This window comes from Stenella coeruleoalba (genome assembly GCF_951394435.1).
Source record: "Stenella coeruleoalba genome assembly, contig: scaffold_34, whole genome shotgun sequence".
Classification (NCBI taxonomy): domain Eukaryota; kingdom Metazoa; phylum Chordata; class Mammalia; order Artiodactyla; family Delphinidae; genus Stenella; species Stenella coeruleoalba.
In genome coordinates this window covers 2,722,917-2,738,342 of record NW_027646159.1, presented here as the reverse complement: position 1 = coordinate 2,738,342, position 15,426 = coordinate 2,722,917, and the positions used below count along the sequence as shown (strand labels likewise).

Sequence of the window (15,426 nt, the reverse complement as noted above, 5' to 3'; positions counted from 1 at the left end):
GTGCCGGAACCAGTTTAGGGCCTGAAGCCATCCTGCGGTGTTGCGGCCAGCTCAAAAGAAAGCGAGTTGAAGAAAGGAGCTCAGGGGCACTGTAATTCACAAACCTGCAGAGTTATAAATGACAGCTATCGTCCAAAAATAGACTGAAGTAAGGTTGCCAAGAGGACTTGAAAGCGGGGCAGAATTGCAGGAAACCGATTTCAGGAGGTAGACTGGAATTGCATTGAAAGCATAGGAAAAGAGGCAGAACGTCCACAATGATGCACTTGGCCAAAAAGGGCGTATGCGTTTTTTCCTGAATATATTCAGGAAAAAACGCATACGCGCTTTTTGGCCAACCAAGCAAGCTTGCAAAGGAAATCTGCACTACATTGAAGTCTCACTTCCCCCCGGTCAAAAGGGCCATCTGAAAAAAGTGTAAAATCCAGAAAGGCAGGATAGGCCATGGAGAACTGGGAGCCTTGTTATGCTGATGGGCGGGATGTAAATTGCCAACAGACACTCGGGAGAAGTGTATGGTGTTTCCTGAAACATCTAAAAAACAAAGCAACAGAGCCTAGGGCACTGCCACTTATGGTCCTATAGCTTAGGGAAATTAAAATCAAAAAGACACAGCCACCCCAAAGTTTGGGACGCCTCCGTCTACAAGAACCTCGTTTACCGTACAAGTTCAATATCACAGAAAGTGAAAAATGGATAAAGAACTTGTGGTACTTACGTACAATGCAGTATCACTCAGCAATGAAATCTATGTCATCAGGCCCGTAGCAGCATAATGAGTGGATTCAGGTACGATGATTCTAACTGAAGTAAGTCACACAGAAAACGAAACATCATAAGATATCACTAATACACGGAATGTAAACTTGGCTACACAGGAACTGCATTCCAAAACAGAACAGGGTCTCAAATTTAGAAAACCATCTTATGCTTGCTTAAGGGGAAAGGTGAGTTGGGGTGCTGCATAAAACCAGAGATTGAAATGAGCACAGATAAAGTTCCTTAAGCCAAATATGGAATAGACAAGAGCTACTCCTTGCTCAACGAAATGGACTCAAAACCCCATATTAAACGCCTAAGAATGTACCTGACTAGTAAGTATCTTAAAACCTATTGATTGCTATGTCTCCAAAAGAGAATCAAGCGTGTGTACAGGGGCATAAACGCAGCAGTGATAGGATTGGAGATATTCGGTGAGCAAATGAAGACCCTTTGAAGTCATATTGCATGGTACCCATTCCACGGGTTTCAACTACCCAGGTTTAAGGTATTCTTCCTTCAGCTAAAACATGCATGTGGAACCTAGAGTATGATCAACCATGTGATCGGGAGACGTGTTCAAATATGTCTCAGTTTTCGTACCCTGGTACTCGGGTGCAACATTCCAGACGCTTTACTAACACTCTCCCCACTTGGAGAGTCAGTCCCTTTAACCTCCTGTTTGGCCCAGTTTGCAATTTCTGCGGAAGATGAACAGGAATAGCGAGAACCAATGAGAGGCTAGCTGGAGGTGTCTGGACGGGCAAATTTAACTCTGATTTCCCACCAGGAAGAGGAATTAACCAAAAGCTCAGCATGCCGGGCCGGAACCAGATTAGGGCCTGAAGCCATCCTGCGGTGTTGCGGCCAGGTCACAAGAAAGCGAGTTGAAGAAAGGAGCTCAGGGGCACTGTAATTCACAAACCTGCAGAGTTATAAATGACAGCTATCGTCCAAAAATAGACTGAAGTAAGGCTGCCAAGAGGACTTGAAAGTGGTGCAGAATTGCAAGAAACCGATTTCAGGAGGTAGACTGTAATTGCATTGAAAGCATAGGAAAAGAGGCAGAACGTCCACAATGATGCACTTGGCCAAAAAGGGCGTATGCGTTTTTTCCTGAATATATTCAGGAAAAAACGCATACGCCCTTTTTGGCCAACCAAGCAAGCTTGCAAAGGAAATCTGCACTACAATGAAGTCTCACTTCCCCCCGGTCAAAAGGGCCATCTGAAAAAAGTGTAACATCCAGAAAGGCAACAGGCCATTGAGAACTGGGAGCCTTGTTATGCTGATGGGCGGGATGTAAATTGCCAACAGACACTTGGGAGAAGTGTATGGTGTTTCCTGAAACATCTAAAAAACAAAGCAACAGAGCCGAGGGCACTTCCACTTATGGTCCTATAGCTTAGGGAAATTAAAATCAAAAAGACACAACCACCCCAAAGTTTGGAACGGCTCTGTTTACAAGAACCTCGTTTACAGTACAAGTTCAACATCGCAGAAAGTGAAAAATGGATAAAGAAGTTGTGGTATTCACTTACAAAGCAATATCACTCAGCAATGAAATCTATGTCATCAGGCCCTTAGCAGCACAATGAGTGGATTCAGGTATGATGATTCTAACTGAAATACGTCACACAGAAAAAGAAACATCATAAGATATCACTAATACACGGAATGTAAACTTGGCTACAGAGGAACTGAATTACAGAACAGAACAGGTTCTCAAATTTAGAAAACCAACTTATGCTTGCTTAAGGGTAAAGGTGAGTTGGGGTGCTGCATAAAACCAGAGATTGAAATGAGCACAGATAAAGTTCCTTAAGCCAAATATGGAATAGACAAGAGCTACTCCTTGCTCAATGAAATGGACTCAACACCGCATATTAAACGCCTAAGAATGTACCTGACTAGTAAGTATCTTAAAACCTATGGATTGCTATGTCTCCGAAAGAGAATCAAGCATGTGTACAGGGGCATAAACGCAGCAGTGATAGGATTGGAGACGTTAAGTGAGCAAATGAAGACCCTTTGAAGTCATATTGCATGGTACCCATTACACGGGTCTCAACTCTCCAGGTTTAAGGTATTCTTCCTTCAGCTAAAACATGCATGTGGAACCTAGAGTATGATCAACCATGTGATCGGGAGACGTGTTCAAATATGTCTCAGTTTTCGTACCCTGGTACTCGGGTGCAACATTCCAGACGCTTTACTAACACTCTCCCGACTTGGAGAGTCAGTCCCTTTAACCTCCTGTTTGGCCCAGTTTGCAATTTCTGCGGAAGATGAACAGGAATAGCGAGAACCAATGAGAGACTAGCTGGAGGTGTCTGAACGGGCAAATTTAACTCTCATTTCCCACCAGGAAGAGGAATTAACCAAAGGCTCAGCGTGCCGTTCCGGAACCAGATTAGGGCCTGAAGCCATCCTGCGGTGTTGCGGCCAGGTCACAAGAAAGCGAGTTGAAGAAAGGAGCTCAGGGTCACTGTAATTCACAAACCTGCAGAGTTATAAATGACAGCTATCGTCCAAAAATAGACTGAAGTAAGGCTGCCAAGAGGACTTGAAAGCAGGGCAGAATTGCAGGAAACCAATTTCAGGAGGTAGACTGGAATTGCATTGAAAGCATAGGAAAAGAGGCAGAACGTCCACAATGATGCACTTGGCCAAAAAGGGCGTATGCGTTTTTTCCTGAATATATTCAGGAAAAAACGCATACGCCCTTTTTGGCCAATCAAGCAAGCTTGCAAAGGAAATCTGCACTACAATGAAGTCTCACTTCCCCACGGTCAAAAGGGCCATCTGAAAAAAGTGTAAAATCCAGAAAGGCAGGACAGGCCATGGAGAACTGGGAGCTTTGTTATGCTGATGGGCGGGATGTAAATTGCCAACAACCACTCGGGAGAAGTGTATGGTGTTTCCTGAAACATCTAAAAAACAAAGCAACAGAACCTAGGGCACTTCCACTTATGGTCCTATAGCTTAGGGAAATTAAAATCAAAAAGACACAGCCACCCCAAAGTTTGGGACGCCTCTGTTTACAAGAACCTCGTTTACAGTACAAGTTCAACATCGCAGAAAGTGAAAAATTGATAAAGAAGTTGTGGTATTTACTTACAAAGCAATATCACTCAGCAATGAAATCTGTGTCATCAGACCCTTAGCAGCACAATGAGTGGATTCAGGTATGATGATTCTAACTGAAATAAGTCACACAGAAAAAGAAACATCATAAGATATCAGTAATACACGGAATGTAAACTTGGCTACACAGGAACTGAATTACAGAACAGAACAGGGTCTCAAATTTAGAAAACCAACTTATGCTTGCTTAAGGGGAAAGGTGAGTTGGGGTGCTGCATAAAACCAGTGATTGAAATGAGCACAGATAAAGTTCCTTAAGCCAAATATGGAATAGACAAGAGCTACTCCTTGCTCAACGAAATGGACTCAACACCGCATATTAAACGCCTAAGAATGTACCTGACTAGTAATTATCTTAATACCTATAGATTGCTATGTCTCCGAAAGAGAATCAAGCATGTGTACAGGGGCATAAACGCAGCAGTGATAGGATTGGAGAGGTTTGGTGAGCAAATGAAGACCCTTTGAAGTCATATTGCATGGTACCCATTACACGGGTCTCAACTCTCCAGGTTTAAGGTATTCTTCCTTCAGCTAAAACATGCATGTGGAACCCAGAGTATGATGAACCATGTGAACGGGAGACGTGTTCAAATATGTCTCAGTTTTCCTCCCCTGGTACTCGGGTGCAACATTCCAGAAGCTTTACTAACACTCTCCCCACTTGGAGAGTCAGCGCCTTTAACCTCCTGTTTGGCCCAGTTTGCAATTTCTGCGGAAGATGAACAGGAATAGCGAGAACCAATGAGAGACTAGCTGGAGGTGTCTGGACGGGCAAATTTAACTCTCATTTCCCACCAGGAAGAGGAAATAACCAAAGGCTCAGCGTGCCGTACCGGAACCAGATTAGGGCCTGAAGCCATCCTGCGGTGTTGCGGCCAAGTCACAAGAAAGCAAGTTGAAGAAAGGAGCTCAGGGGCACTGTAATTCACAAACCTGCAGAGTTATAAATGACAGCTATCGTCCAAAAATAGACTGAAGTAAGGCTGCCAAGAGGACTTGAAAGCGGGGCAGAATTGCAGGAAACCGATTTCAGGAGGTAGACTGGAATTGCATTGAAAGCATAGGAAAAGAGGCAGAACGTCCACAATGATGCACTTGGCCAAAAAGGGCGTATGCGTTTTTTCCTGAATATATTCAGGAAAAAACGCATACGCCCTTTTTGGCCAACCAAGCAAGCTTGCAAAGGAAATCTGCACTACAATGAAGTCTCACTTCCCCCCGGTCAAAAGGGCCATCTGAAAAAAGTGTAAAATCCAGAAAGGCAGGACAGGCCATGGAGAACTGGGAGCCTTGTTATGCTGATGGGCGTGATGTAAATTGCCAACAGACACTCGGGAGAAGTGTATGGTGTTTCCTGAAACATCTAAAAAACAAAGCAACAGAACCTAGGGCACTTCCACTTATGGTCCTATAGCTTAGGGAAATTAAAATCAAAAAGACACAGCCACCCCAAAGTTTGGAACGGCTCTGTTGACAAGAACCTCGTTTACAGTACAAGTTCAACATCGCAGAAAGTGAAAAATGGATAAAGAAGTTGTGGTATTTACTTACAAAGCAATATCACTCAGCAATGAAATCTGTGTCATCAGGCCCTTAGCAGCACAATGAGTGGATTCAGCTATGGTGATTCTAACTGAAATAAGTCACACAGAAAAAGAAACATCATAAGATATCAGTAATACACGGAATGTAAACTTGGCTACACAGGAACTGAATTACAGAACAGAACAGGGTCTCAAATTTAGAAAACCAACTTATACTTACTTAAGGGTAAAGGTGAGTTGGGGTGCTGCATAAAACCAGAGATTGAAATGAGCACAGATAAAGTTCCTTAAGTCAAATATGGAATAGACAAGAGCTACTCCTTGCTCAACGAAATGGACTCAACACCGCATATTAAACGCCTAAGAATGTACCTGACTAGTAAGTATCTTAAAACCTATGGATTGCTATGTCTCCGAAAGAGAATCAAGCATGTGTACAGGGGCATAAACGCAGCAGTGATAGGATTGGAGAGGTTCGGTGAGCAAATGAAGACCCTTTGAAGTCATATTGCATGGTACCCATTACACGGGTCTCAACTCTCCAGGTTTAAGGTATTCTTCCTTCAGCTAAAACATGCATGTGGAACCCAAGTATGATCAACCATGTGATCGGGAGACGTGTTCAAATATGTCTCAGTTTTCGTACCCTGGTACTCGGGTGCAACATTCCAGACGCTTTACTAACACTCTCCCCACTTGGAGAGTCAGCGCCTTTAACCTCCTGTTTGGCCCAGTTTGTAATTTCTGCGGCAGATGAACAGGAATAGCGAGAACCAATGAGAGGCTAGCTGGAGGTGTCTGGACGGGCAAATTTAACTCTCATTTCCCACCAGGAAGAGGAAATAACCAAAGGCTCAGCGTGCCGTACCAGAACCAGATTAGGGCCTGAAGCCATCCAGCGGTGTTGCGGCCAGCTCAAAAGAAAGCGAGTTGAAGAAAGGAGCTCAGGGGCACTGTAATTCACAAACCTGCAGAGTTATAAATGACAGCTATCGTCCAAAAATAGACTGAAGTAAGGCTGCCAAGAGGACTTGAAAGCGGGGCAGAATTGCAGGAAACCGATTTCAGGAGGTAGACTGGAATTGCATTGAAAGCATAGGAAAAGAGGCAGAACGTCCACAATGATGCACTTGGCCAAAAAGGGCGTATGCGTTTTTTCCTGAATATATTCAGGAAAAAACGCATACGCCCTTTTTGGCCAACCAAGCAAGCTTGCAAAGGAAATCTGCACTACAATGAAGTCTCACTTCCCCCCGGTCAAAAGGGCCATCTGAAAAAAGTGTAAAATCCAGAAAGGCAGGACAGGCCATGGAGAACTGGGAGCCTTGTTATGCTGATGGGCGGGATGTAAATTGCCAACAGACACTCGGGAGAAGTGTATGGTGTTTCCTGAAACATCTAAAACACAAACCAACAGAGCCTAGGGCACTTCCACTTATGGTCCTATAGCTTAGGGAAATTAAAATCAAAAAGACACAGCCACCCCAAAGTTTGGGACGCCTCTGTTGACAAGAACCTCGTTTACAGTACAAGTTCAACATCGCAGAAAGTGAAAAAAGGATAAAGAAGTTGTGGTATTTACTTACAAAGCAATATCACTCAGCAATGAAATCTGTGTCATCAGGCCCTTAGCAGCAGAATGAGTGGATTCAGGTATGATGATTCTAACTGAAATAAGTCACACAGAAAAAGAAACATCATAAGATATCAGTAATACACGGAATGTAAACTTGGCTACACAGGAACTGAATTACAGAACAGAACAGGGTCTCAAATTTAGAAAACCAACTTATGCTTGCTTAAGGGGAAAGGTGAGTTGGGGTGCTGCATAAAACCAGAGATTGAAATGAGCACAGATAAAGTTCCTTAAGTCAAATATGGAATAGACAAGAGCTACTCCTTGCTCAACGAAATGGACTCAACACCGCATATTAAACGCCTAAGAATGTACCTGACTAGTAAGTATCTTAAAACCTATGGATTGCTATGTCTCCAAAAGAGAATCAAGCATGTGTACAGGGGCATAAACGCAGCAGTGATAGGATTGGAGAGGTTCGGTGAGCAAATGAAGACCCTTTGAAGTCATATTGCATGGTACCCATTACACGGGTCTCAACTCTCCAGGTTTAAGGTATTCTTCCTTCAGCTAAAACATGCATGTGGAACCCAGAGTATGATCAACCATGTGAACGGGAGACGTGTTCAAATATGTCTCAGTTTTCCTCCCCTGGTACTCGGGTGCAACATTCCAGAAGCTTTACTAACACTCTCCCCACTTGGAGAGTCAGCGCCTTTAACCTCCTGTTTGGCACAGTTTGCAATTTCTGCGGAAGATGAACAGGAATAGCGAGAACCAATGAGAGACTAGCTGGAGGTGTCTGGACGGGCAAATTTAACTCTCATTTCCCACCAGGAAGAGGAAATAACCAAAGGCTCAGCGTGCCGTACCGGAACCAGATTAGGGCCTGAAGCCATCCTGCGGTGTTGCGGCCAAGTCACAAGAAAGCAAGTTGAAGAAAGGAGCTCAGGGGCACTGTAATTCACAAACCTGCAGAGTTATAAATGACAGCTATCGTCCAAAAATAGACTGAAGTAAGGCTGCCAAGAGGACTTGAAAGCGGGGCAGAATTGCAGGAAACCGATTTCAGGAGGTAGACTGGAATTGCATTGAAAGCATAGGAAAAGAGGCAGAACGTCCACAATGATGCACTTGGCCAAAAAGGGCGTATGCGTTTTTTCCTGAATATATTCAGGAAAAAACGCATACGCACTTTTTGGCCAACCAAGCAAGCTTGCAAAGGAAATCTGCACTACAATGAAGTCTCACTTCCCCCCGGTCAAAAGGGCCATCTGAAAAAAGTGTAAAATCCAGAAAGGCAGGACAGGCCATGGAGAACTGGGAGCCTTGTTATGCTGATGGGCGGGATGTAAATTGCCAACAGACACTCGGGAGAAGTGTATGGTGTTTCCTGAAACATCTAAAAAACAAAGCAACAGAACCTAGGGCACTTCCACTTATGGTCCTATAGCTTAGGGAAATTAAAATCAAAAAGACACAGCCACCCCAAAGTTTGGAACGGCTCTGTTGACAAGAACCTCGTTTACAGTACAAGTTCAACATCGCAGAAAGTGAAAAATGGATAAAGAAGTTGTGGTATTTACTTACAAAGCAATATCACTCAGCAATGAAATCTGTGTCATCAGGCCCTTAGCAGCACAATGAGTGGATTCAGCTATGGTGATTCTAACTGAAATAAGTCACACAGAAAAAGAAACATCATAAGATATCAGTAATACACGGAATGTAAACTTGGCTACACAGGAACTGAATTACAGAACAGAACAGGGTCTCAAATTTAGAAAACCAACTTATTCTTACTTAAGGGTAAAGGTGAGTTGGGGTGCTGCATAAAACCAGAGATTGAAATGAGCACAGATAAAGTTCCTTAAGTCAAATATGGAATAGACAAGAGCTACTCCTTGCTCAACGAAATGGACTCAACACCGCATATTAAACGCCTAAGAATGTACCTGACTAGTAAGTATCTTAAAACCTATGGATTGCTATGTCTCCGAAAGAGAATCAAGCATGTGTACAGGGGCATAAACGCAGCAGTGATAGGATTGGAGAGGTTCGGTGAGCAAATGAAGACCCTTTGAAGTCATATTGCATGGTACCCATTACACGGGTCTCAACTCTCCAGGTTTAAGGTATTCTTCCTTCAGCTAAAACATGCATGTGGAACCCAAGTATGATCAACCATGTGATCGGGAGACGTGTTCAAATATGTCTCAGTTTTCGTACCCTGGTACTCGGGTGCAACATTCCAGACGCTTTACTAACACTCTCCCCACTTGGAGAGTCAGCGCCTTTAACCTCCTGTTTGGCCCAGTTTGTAATTTCTGCGGCAGATGAACAGGAATAGCGAGAACCAATGAGAGGCTAGCTGGAGGTGTCTGGACGGGCAAATTTAACTCTCATTTCCCACCAGGAAGAGGAAATAACCAAAGGCTCAGCGTGCCGTACCAGAACCAGATTAGGGCCTGAAGCCATCCAGCGGTGTTGCGGCCAGCTCAAAAGAAAGCGAGTTGAAGAAAGGAGCTCAGGGGCACTGTAATTCACAAACCTGCAGAGTTATAAATGACAGCTATCGTCCAAAAATAGACTGAAGTAAGGCTGCCAAGAGGACTTGAAAGCGGGGCAGAATTGCAGGAAACCGATTTCAGGAGGTAGACTGGAATTGCATTGAAAGCATAGGAAAAGAGGCAGAACGTCCACAATGATGCACTTGGCCAAAAAGGGCGTATGCGTTTTTTCCTGAATATATTCAGGAAAAAACGCATACGCACTTTTTGGCCAACCAAGCAAGCTTGCAAAGGAAATCTGCACTACAATGAAGTCTCACTTCCCCCCGGTCAAAAGGGCCATCTGAAAAAAGTGTAAAATCCAGAAAGGCAGGACAGGCCATGGAGAACTGGGAGCCTTGTTATGCTGATGGGCGGGAAGTAAATTGCCAACAACCACTCGGGAGAAGTGTATGGTGTTTCCTGAAACATCTAAAAAACAAAGCAACAGAACCTAGGGCACTTCCAATTATGGTCCTATAGCTTAGGGAAATTAAAATCAAAAAGACACAGCCACCCCAAAGTTTGGAATGGCTCTGTTGACAAGAACCTCGTTTACAGTACAAGTTCAACATCGCAGAAAGTGAAAAATGGATAAAGAAGTTGTGGTATTTACTTACAAAGCAATATCACTCAGCAATGAAATCTGTGTCATCAGGCCCTTAGCAGCACAATGAGTGGATTCAGGTATGATGATTCTAACTGAAATAAGTCACACAGAAAAAGAAACATCATAAGATATCAGTAATACACAGAATGTAAACTTGGCTACACAGGAACTGAATTACAGAACAGAACAGGGTCTCAAATTTAGAAAACCAACTTATGCTTGCTTAAGGGTAAAGGTGAGTTGGGGTGCTGCATAAAACCAGAGATTGAAATGAGCACAGATAAAGTTCCTTAAGTCAAATATGGAATAGACAAGAGCTACTCCTTGCTCAACGAAATGGACTCAACACCGCATATTAAACACCTAAGAATGTACCTGACTAGTAAGTATCGTAAAACCTATGGATTGCTATGTCTCCAAAAGAGAATCAAGCATGTGTACAGGGGCATAAACGCAGCAGTGATAGGATTGGAGAGGTTCGGTGAGCAAATGAAGACCCTTTGAAGTCATATTGCATGGTACCCATTACACGGGTCTCAACTCTCCAGGTTTAAGGTATTCTTCCTTCAGCTAAAACATGCATGTGGAACCCAAGTATGATGAACCATGTGATCGGGAGACGTGTTCAAATATGTCTCAGTTTTCCTCCCCTGGTACTCAAGTGCAACATTCCAGACGCTTTACTAACACTCTCCCCACTTGGAGAGTCAGCGCCTTTAACCTCCTGTTTGGCCCAGTTTGCAATTTCTGCGGAAGATGAACAGGAATAGCGAGAACCAATGAGAGGCTAGCTGGAGGTGTCTGGACGGGCAAATTTAACTCTCATTTCCCACCAGGAAGAGGAAATAACCAAAGGCTCAGCGTGCCGTGCCGGAACCAGATTAGGGCCTGAAGCCATCCTGCGGTGTTGCGGCCAGCTCAAAAGAAAGCGAGTTGAAGAAAGGAGCTCAGGGGCACTGTAATTCACAAACCTGCAGAGTTATAAATGACAGCTATCGTCCAAAAATAGACTGAAGTAAGGCTGCCAAGAGGACTTGAAAGCGGGGCAGAATTGCAGGAAACCGATTTCAGGAGGTAGACTGGAATTGCATTGAAAGCATAGGAAAAGAGGCAGAACGTCCACAATGATGCACTTGGCCAAAAAGGGTGTATGCGTTTTTTCCTGAATATATTCAAGAAAAAACGCATACGCCCTTTTTGGCCAACCAAGCAAGCTTGCAAAGGAAATCTGCACTACAATGAAGTCTCACTTCCCCCCGGTCAAAAGGGCCATCTGAAAAAAGTGTAAAATCCAGAAAGGCAGGACAGGCCATGGAGAACTGGGAGCCTTGTTATGCTGATGGGCGGGATGTAAATTGCCAACAACCACTCGGGAGAAGTGTATGGTGTTTCCTGAAACATCTAAAAAACAAAGCAACAGAGCCTAGGGCACTGCCACTTATGGTCCTATAGCTTAGGGAAATTAAAATCAAAAAGACACAGCCACCCCAAAGTTTGGGACGCCTCTGTTTACAAGAACCTCGTTTACAGTACAAGTTCAACATCGCAGAAAGTGAAAAATGGATAAAGAAGTTGTGGTATTTACTTACAAAGCAATACCACTGAGCATTGAAATCTGTGTCATCAGGCCCTTAGCAGCACAATGAGTGGATTCAGGTATGATGATTCTAACTGAAATAAGTCACACAGAAAAAGAAACATCATAAGATATCAGTAATACACGGAATGTAAACTTGGCTACACAGGAACTGAATTACAGAACAGAACAGGGTCTCAAATTTAGAAAACCAACTTATGCTTGCTTAAGGGTAAAGGTGAGTTGGGGTGCTGCATAAAACCAGAGATTGAAATGAGCACAGATAAAGTTCCTTAAGTCAAATATGGAATAGACAAGAGCTACTCCTTGCTCAACGAAATGGACTCAACACCGCATATTAAACACCTAAGAATGTACCTGACTAGTAAGTATCGTAAAACCTATGGATTGCTATGTCTCCAAAAGAGAATCAAGCATGTGTACAGGGGCATAAACGCAGCAGTGATAGGATTGGAGAGGTTCGGTGAGCAAATGAAGACCCTTTGAAGTCATATTGCATGGTACCCATTACACGGGTCTCAACTCTCCAGGTTTAAGGTATTCTTCCTTCAGCTAAAACATGCATGTGGAACCCAAGTATGATGAACCATGTGAACGGGAGACGTGTTCAAATATGTCTCAGTTTTCCTCCCCTGGTACTCGGGTGCAACATTCCAGACGCTTTACTAACACTCTCCCCACTTGGAGAGTCAGCGCCTTTAACCTCCTGTTTGGCCCAGTTTGCAATTTCTGCGGAAGATGAACAGGAATAGCGAGAACCAATGAGAGGCTAGCTGGAGGTGTTTGGACGGGCAAATTTAACTCTCATTTCCCACCAGGAAGAGGAAATAACCAAAGGCTCAGCGTGCCGTGCCGGAACCAGATTAGGGCCTGAAGCCATCCTGCGGTGTTGCGGCCAGCTCACAAGAAAGCGAGTTGAAGAAAGGAGCTCAGGGGCACTGTAATTCACAAACCTGCAGAGTTATAAATGACAGCTATCGTCCAAAAATAGACTGAAGTAAGGCTGCCAAGAGGACTTGAAAGCGGGGCAGAATTGCAGGAAACCGATTTCAGGAGGTAGACTGGAATTGCATTGGAAGCATAGGAAAAGAGGCAGAACGTCCACAATGATGCACTTGGCCAAAAAGGGCGTATGCGTTTTTTCCTGAATATATTCAGGAAAAAACGCATACGCCCTTTTTGGCCAACCAAGCAAGCTTGCAAAGGAAATCTGCACTACAATGAAGTCTCACTTCCCCCCGGTCAAAAGGGCCATCTGAAAAAAGTGTAAAATCCAGAAAGGCAGGACAGGCCATGGAGAACTGGGAGCCTTGTTATGCTGATGGGCGGGATGTAAATTGCCAACAACCACTCGGGAGAAGTGTATGGTGTTTCCTGAAACATCTAAAAAACAAAGCAACAGAACCTAGGGCACTTCCACTTATGGTCCTATAGCTTAGGGAAATTAAAATCAAAAAGACACAGCCACCCCAAAGTTTGGGACGCCTCTGTTTACAAGAACCTCGTTTACAGTACAAGTTCAACATCGCAGAAAGTGAAAAATGGATAAAGAAGTTGTGGTATTTACTTACAAAGCAATATCACTCAGCAATGAAATCTGTGTCATCAGGCCCTTAGCAGCACAATGAGTGGATTCAGGTATGATGATTCTAACTGAAATAAGTCACACAGAAAAAGAAACATCATAAGATATCAGTAATACACGGAATGTAAACTTGGCTACACAGGAACTGAATTACAGAACAGAACAGGGTCTCAAATTTAGAAAACCAACTTATGCTTACTTAAGGGTAAAGGTGAGTTGGGGTGCTGCATAAAACCAGAGATTGAAATGAGCACAGATAAAGTTCCTTAAGTCAAATATGGAATAGACAAGAGCTACTCCTTGCTCAACGAAATGGACTCAACACCGCATATTAAACGCCTAAGAATGTACCTGACTAGTAAGTATCTTAAAACCTATGGATTGCTATGTCTCCGAAAGAGAATCAAGCATGTGTACAGGGGCATAAACGCAGCAGTGATAGGATTGGAGAGGTTCGGTGAGCAAATGAAGACCCTTTGAAGTCATATTGCATGGTACCCATTACACGGGTCTCAACTCTCCAGTTTTAAGGTATTCTTCCTTCAGCTAAAACATGCATGTGGAACCCAAGTATGATCAACCATGTGATCGGGAGACGTGTTCAAATATGTCTCAGTTTTCGTACCCTGGTACTCGGGTGCAACATTCCAGACGCTTTACTAACACTCTCCCCACTTGGAGAGTCAGCGCCTTTAACCTCCTGTTTGGCCCAGTTTGTAATTTCTGCGGCAGATGAACAGGAATAGCGAGAACCAATGAGAGGCTAGCTGGAGGTGTCTGGACGGGCAAATTTAACTCTCATCTCCCACCAGGAAGAGGAAATAACCAAAGGCTCAGCGTGCCGTACCAGAACCAGATTAGGGCCTGAAGCCATCCAGCGGTGTTGCGGCCAGCTCAAAAGAAAGCGAGTTGAAGAAAGGAGCTCAGGGGCACTGTAATTCACAAACCTGCAGAGTTATAAATGACAGCTATCGTCCAAAAATAGACTGAAGTAAGGCTGCCAAGAGGACTTGAAAGCGGGGCAGAATTGCAGGAAACCGATTTCAGGAGGTAGACTGGAATTGCATTGAAAGCATAGGAAAAGAGGCAGAACGTCCACAATGATGCACTTGGCCAAAAAGGGCGTATGCGTTTTTTCCTGAATATATTCAGGAAAAAACGCATACGCCCTTTTTGGCCAACCAAGCAAGCTTGCAAAGGAAATCTGCACTACAATGAAGTCTCACTTCCCCCCGGTCAAAAGGGCCATCTGAAAAAAGTGTAAAATCCAGAAAGGCAGGACAGGCCATGGAGAACTGGGAGCCTTGTTATGCTGATGGGCGGGATGTAAATTGCCAACAACCACTCGGGAGAAGTGTATGGTGTTTCCTGAAACATCTAAAAAACAAAGCAACAGAACCTAGGGCACTTCCACTTATGGTCCTATAGCTTAGGGAAATTAAAATCAAAAAGACGCAGCCACCCCAATGTTTGGGACGCCTCTGTTTACAAGAACCTCGTTTACAGTACAAGTTCAACATCGCAGAAAGTGAAAAATGGATAAAGAAGTTGTGGTATTTACTTACAAAGCAATATCACTCAGCAATGAAATCTGTGTCATCAGGCCCTTAGCAGCACAATGAGTGGATTCAGGTATGATGATTCTAACTGAAATAAGTCACACAGAAAAAGAAACATCATAAGATATCAGTAATACACAGAATGTAAACTTGGCTACACAGGAACTGAATTACAGAACAGAACAGGGTCTCAAATTTAGAAAACCAACTTATGCTTGCTTAAGGGTAAAGGTGAGTTGGGGTGCTGCATAAAACCAGAGATTGAAATGAGCACAGATAAAGTTCCTTAAGTCAAATATGGAATAGACAAGAGCTACTCCTTGCTCAACGAAATGGACTCAACACCGCATATTAAACGCCTAAGAATGTACCTGACTAGTAAGTATCTTAAAACCTATGGATTGCTATGTCTCCGAAAGAGAATCAAGCATGTGTACAGGGGCATAAACGCAGCAGTGATAGGATTGGAGAGGTTCGGTGAGCAAATGAAGACCCTT

General features: G+C 43.7%; 1 long non-coding RNA gene across 5 annotated transcripts in view; it reads right to left on the bottom strand.

The window, feature by feature from the left end:
- Positions 1-15,426, bottom strand: part of LOC307181295 — a 1,377,052-nt gene that overhangs the window by 813,132 nt on the left and 548,494 nt on the right. For 2 of the 5 annotated variants that reach the window (XR_013826358.1, XR_013826359.1), the window contains exon 2: positions 5-104. The exons of 2 other annotated variants lie outside the window; for them this stretch is intronic. This is a non-coding gene — a long non-coding RNA (uncharacterized lncRNA). Of the gene's footprint in view, positions 1-4; positions 105-3,880; positions 3,900-15,426 lie in introns of those variants that run through there. One more of the 5 variants, XR_013826362.1, reaches the window with a different exon arrangement.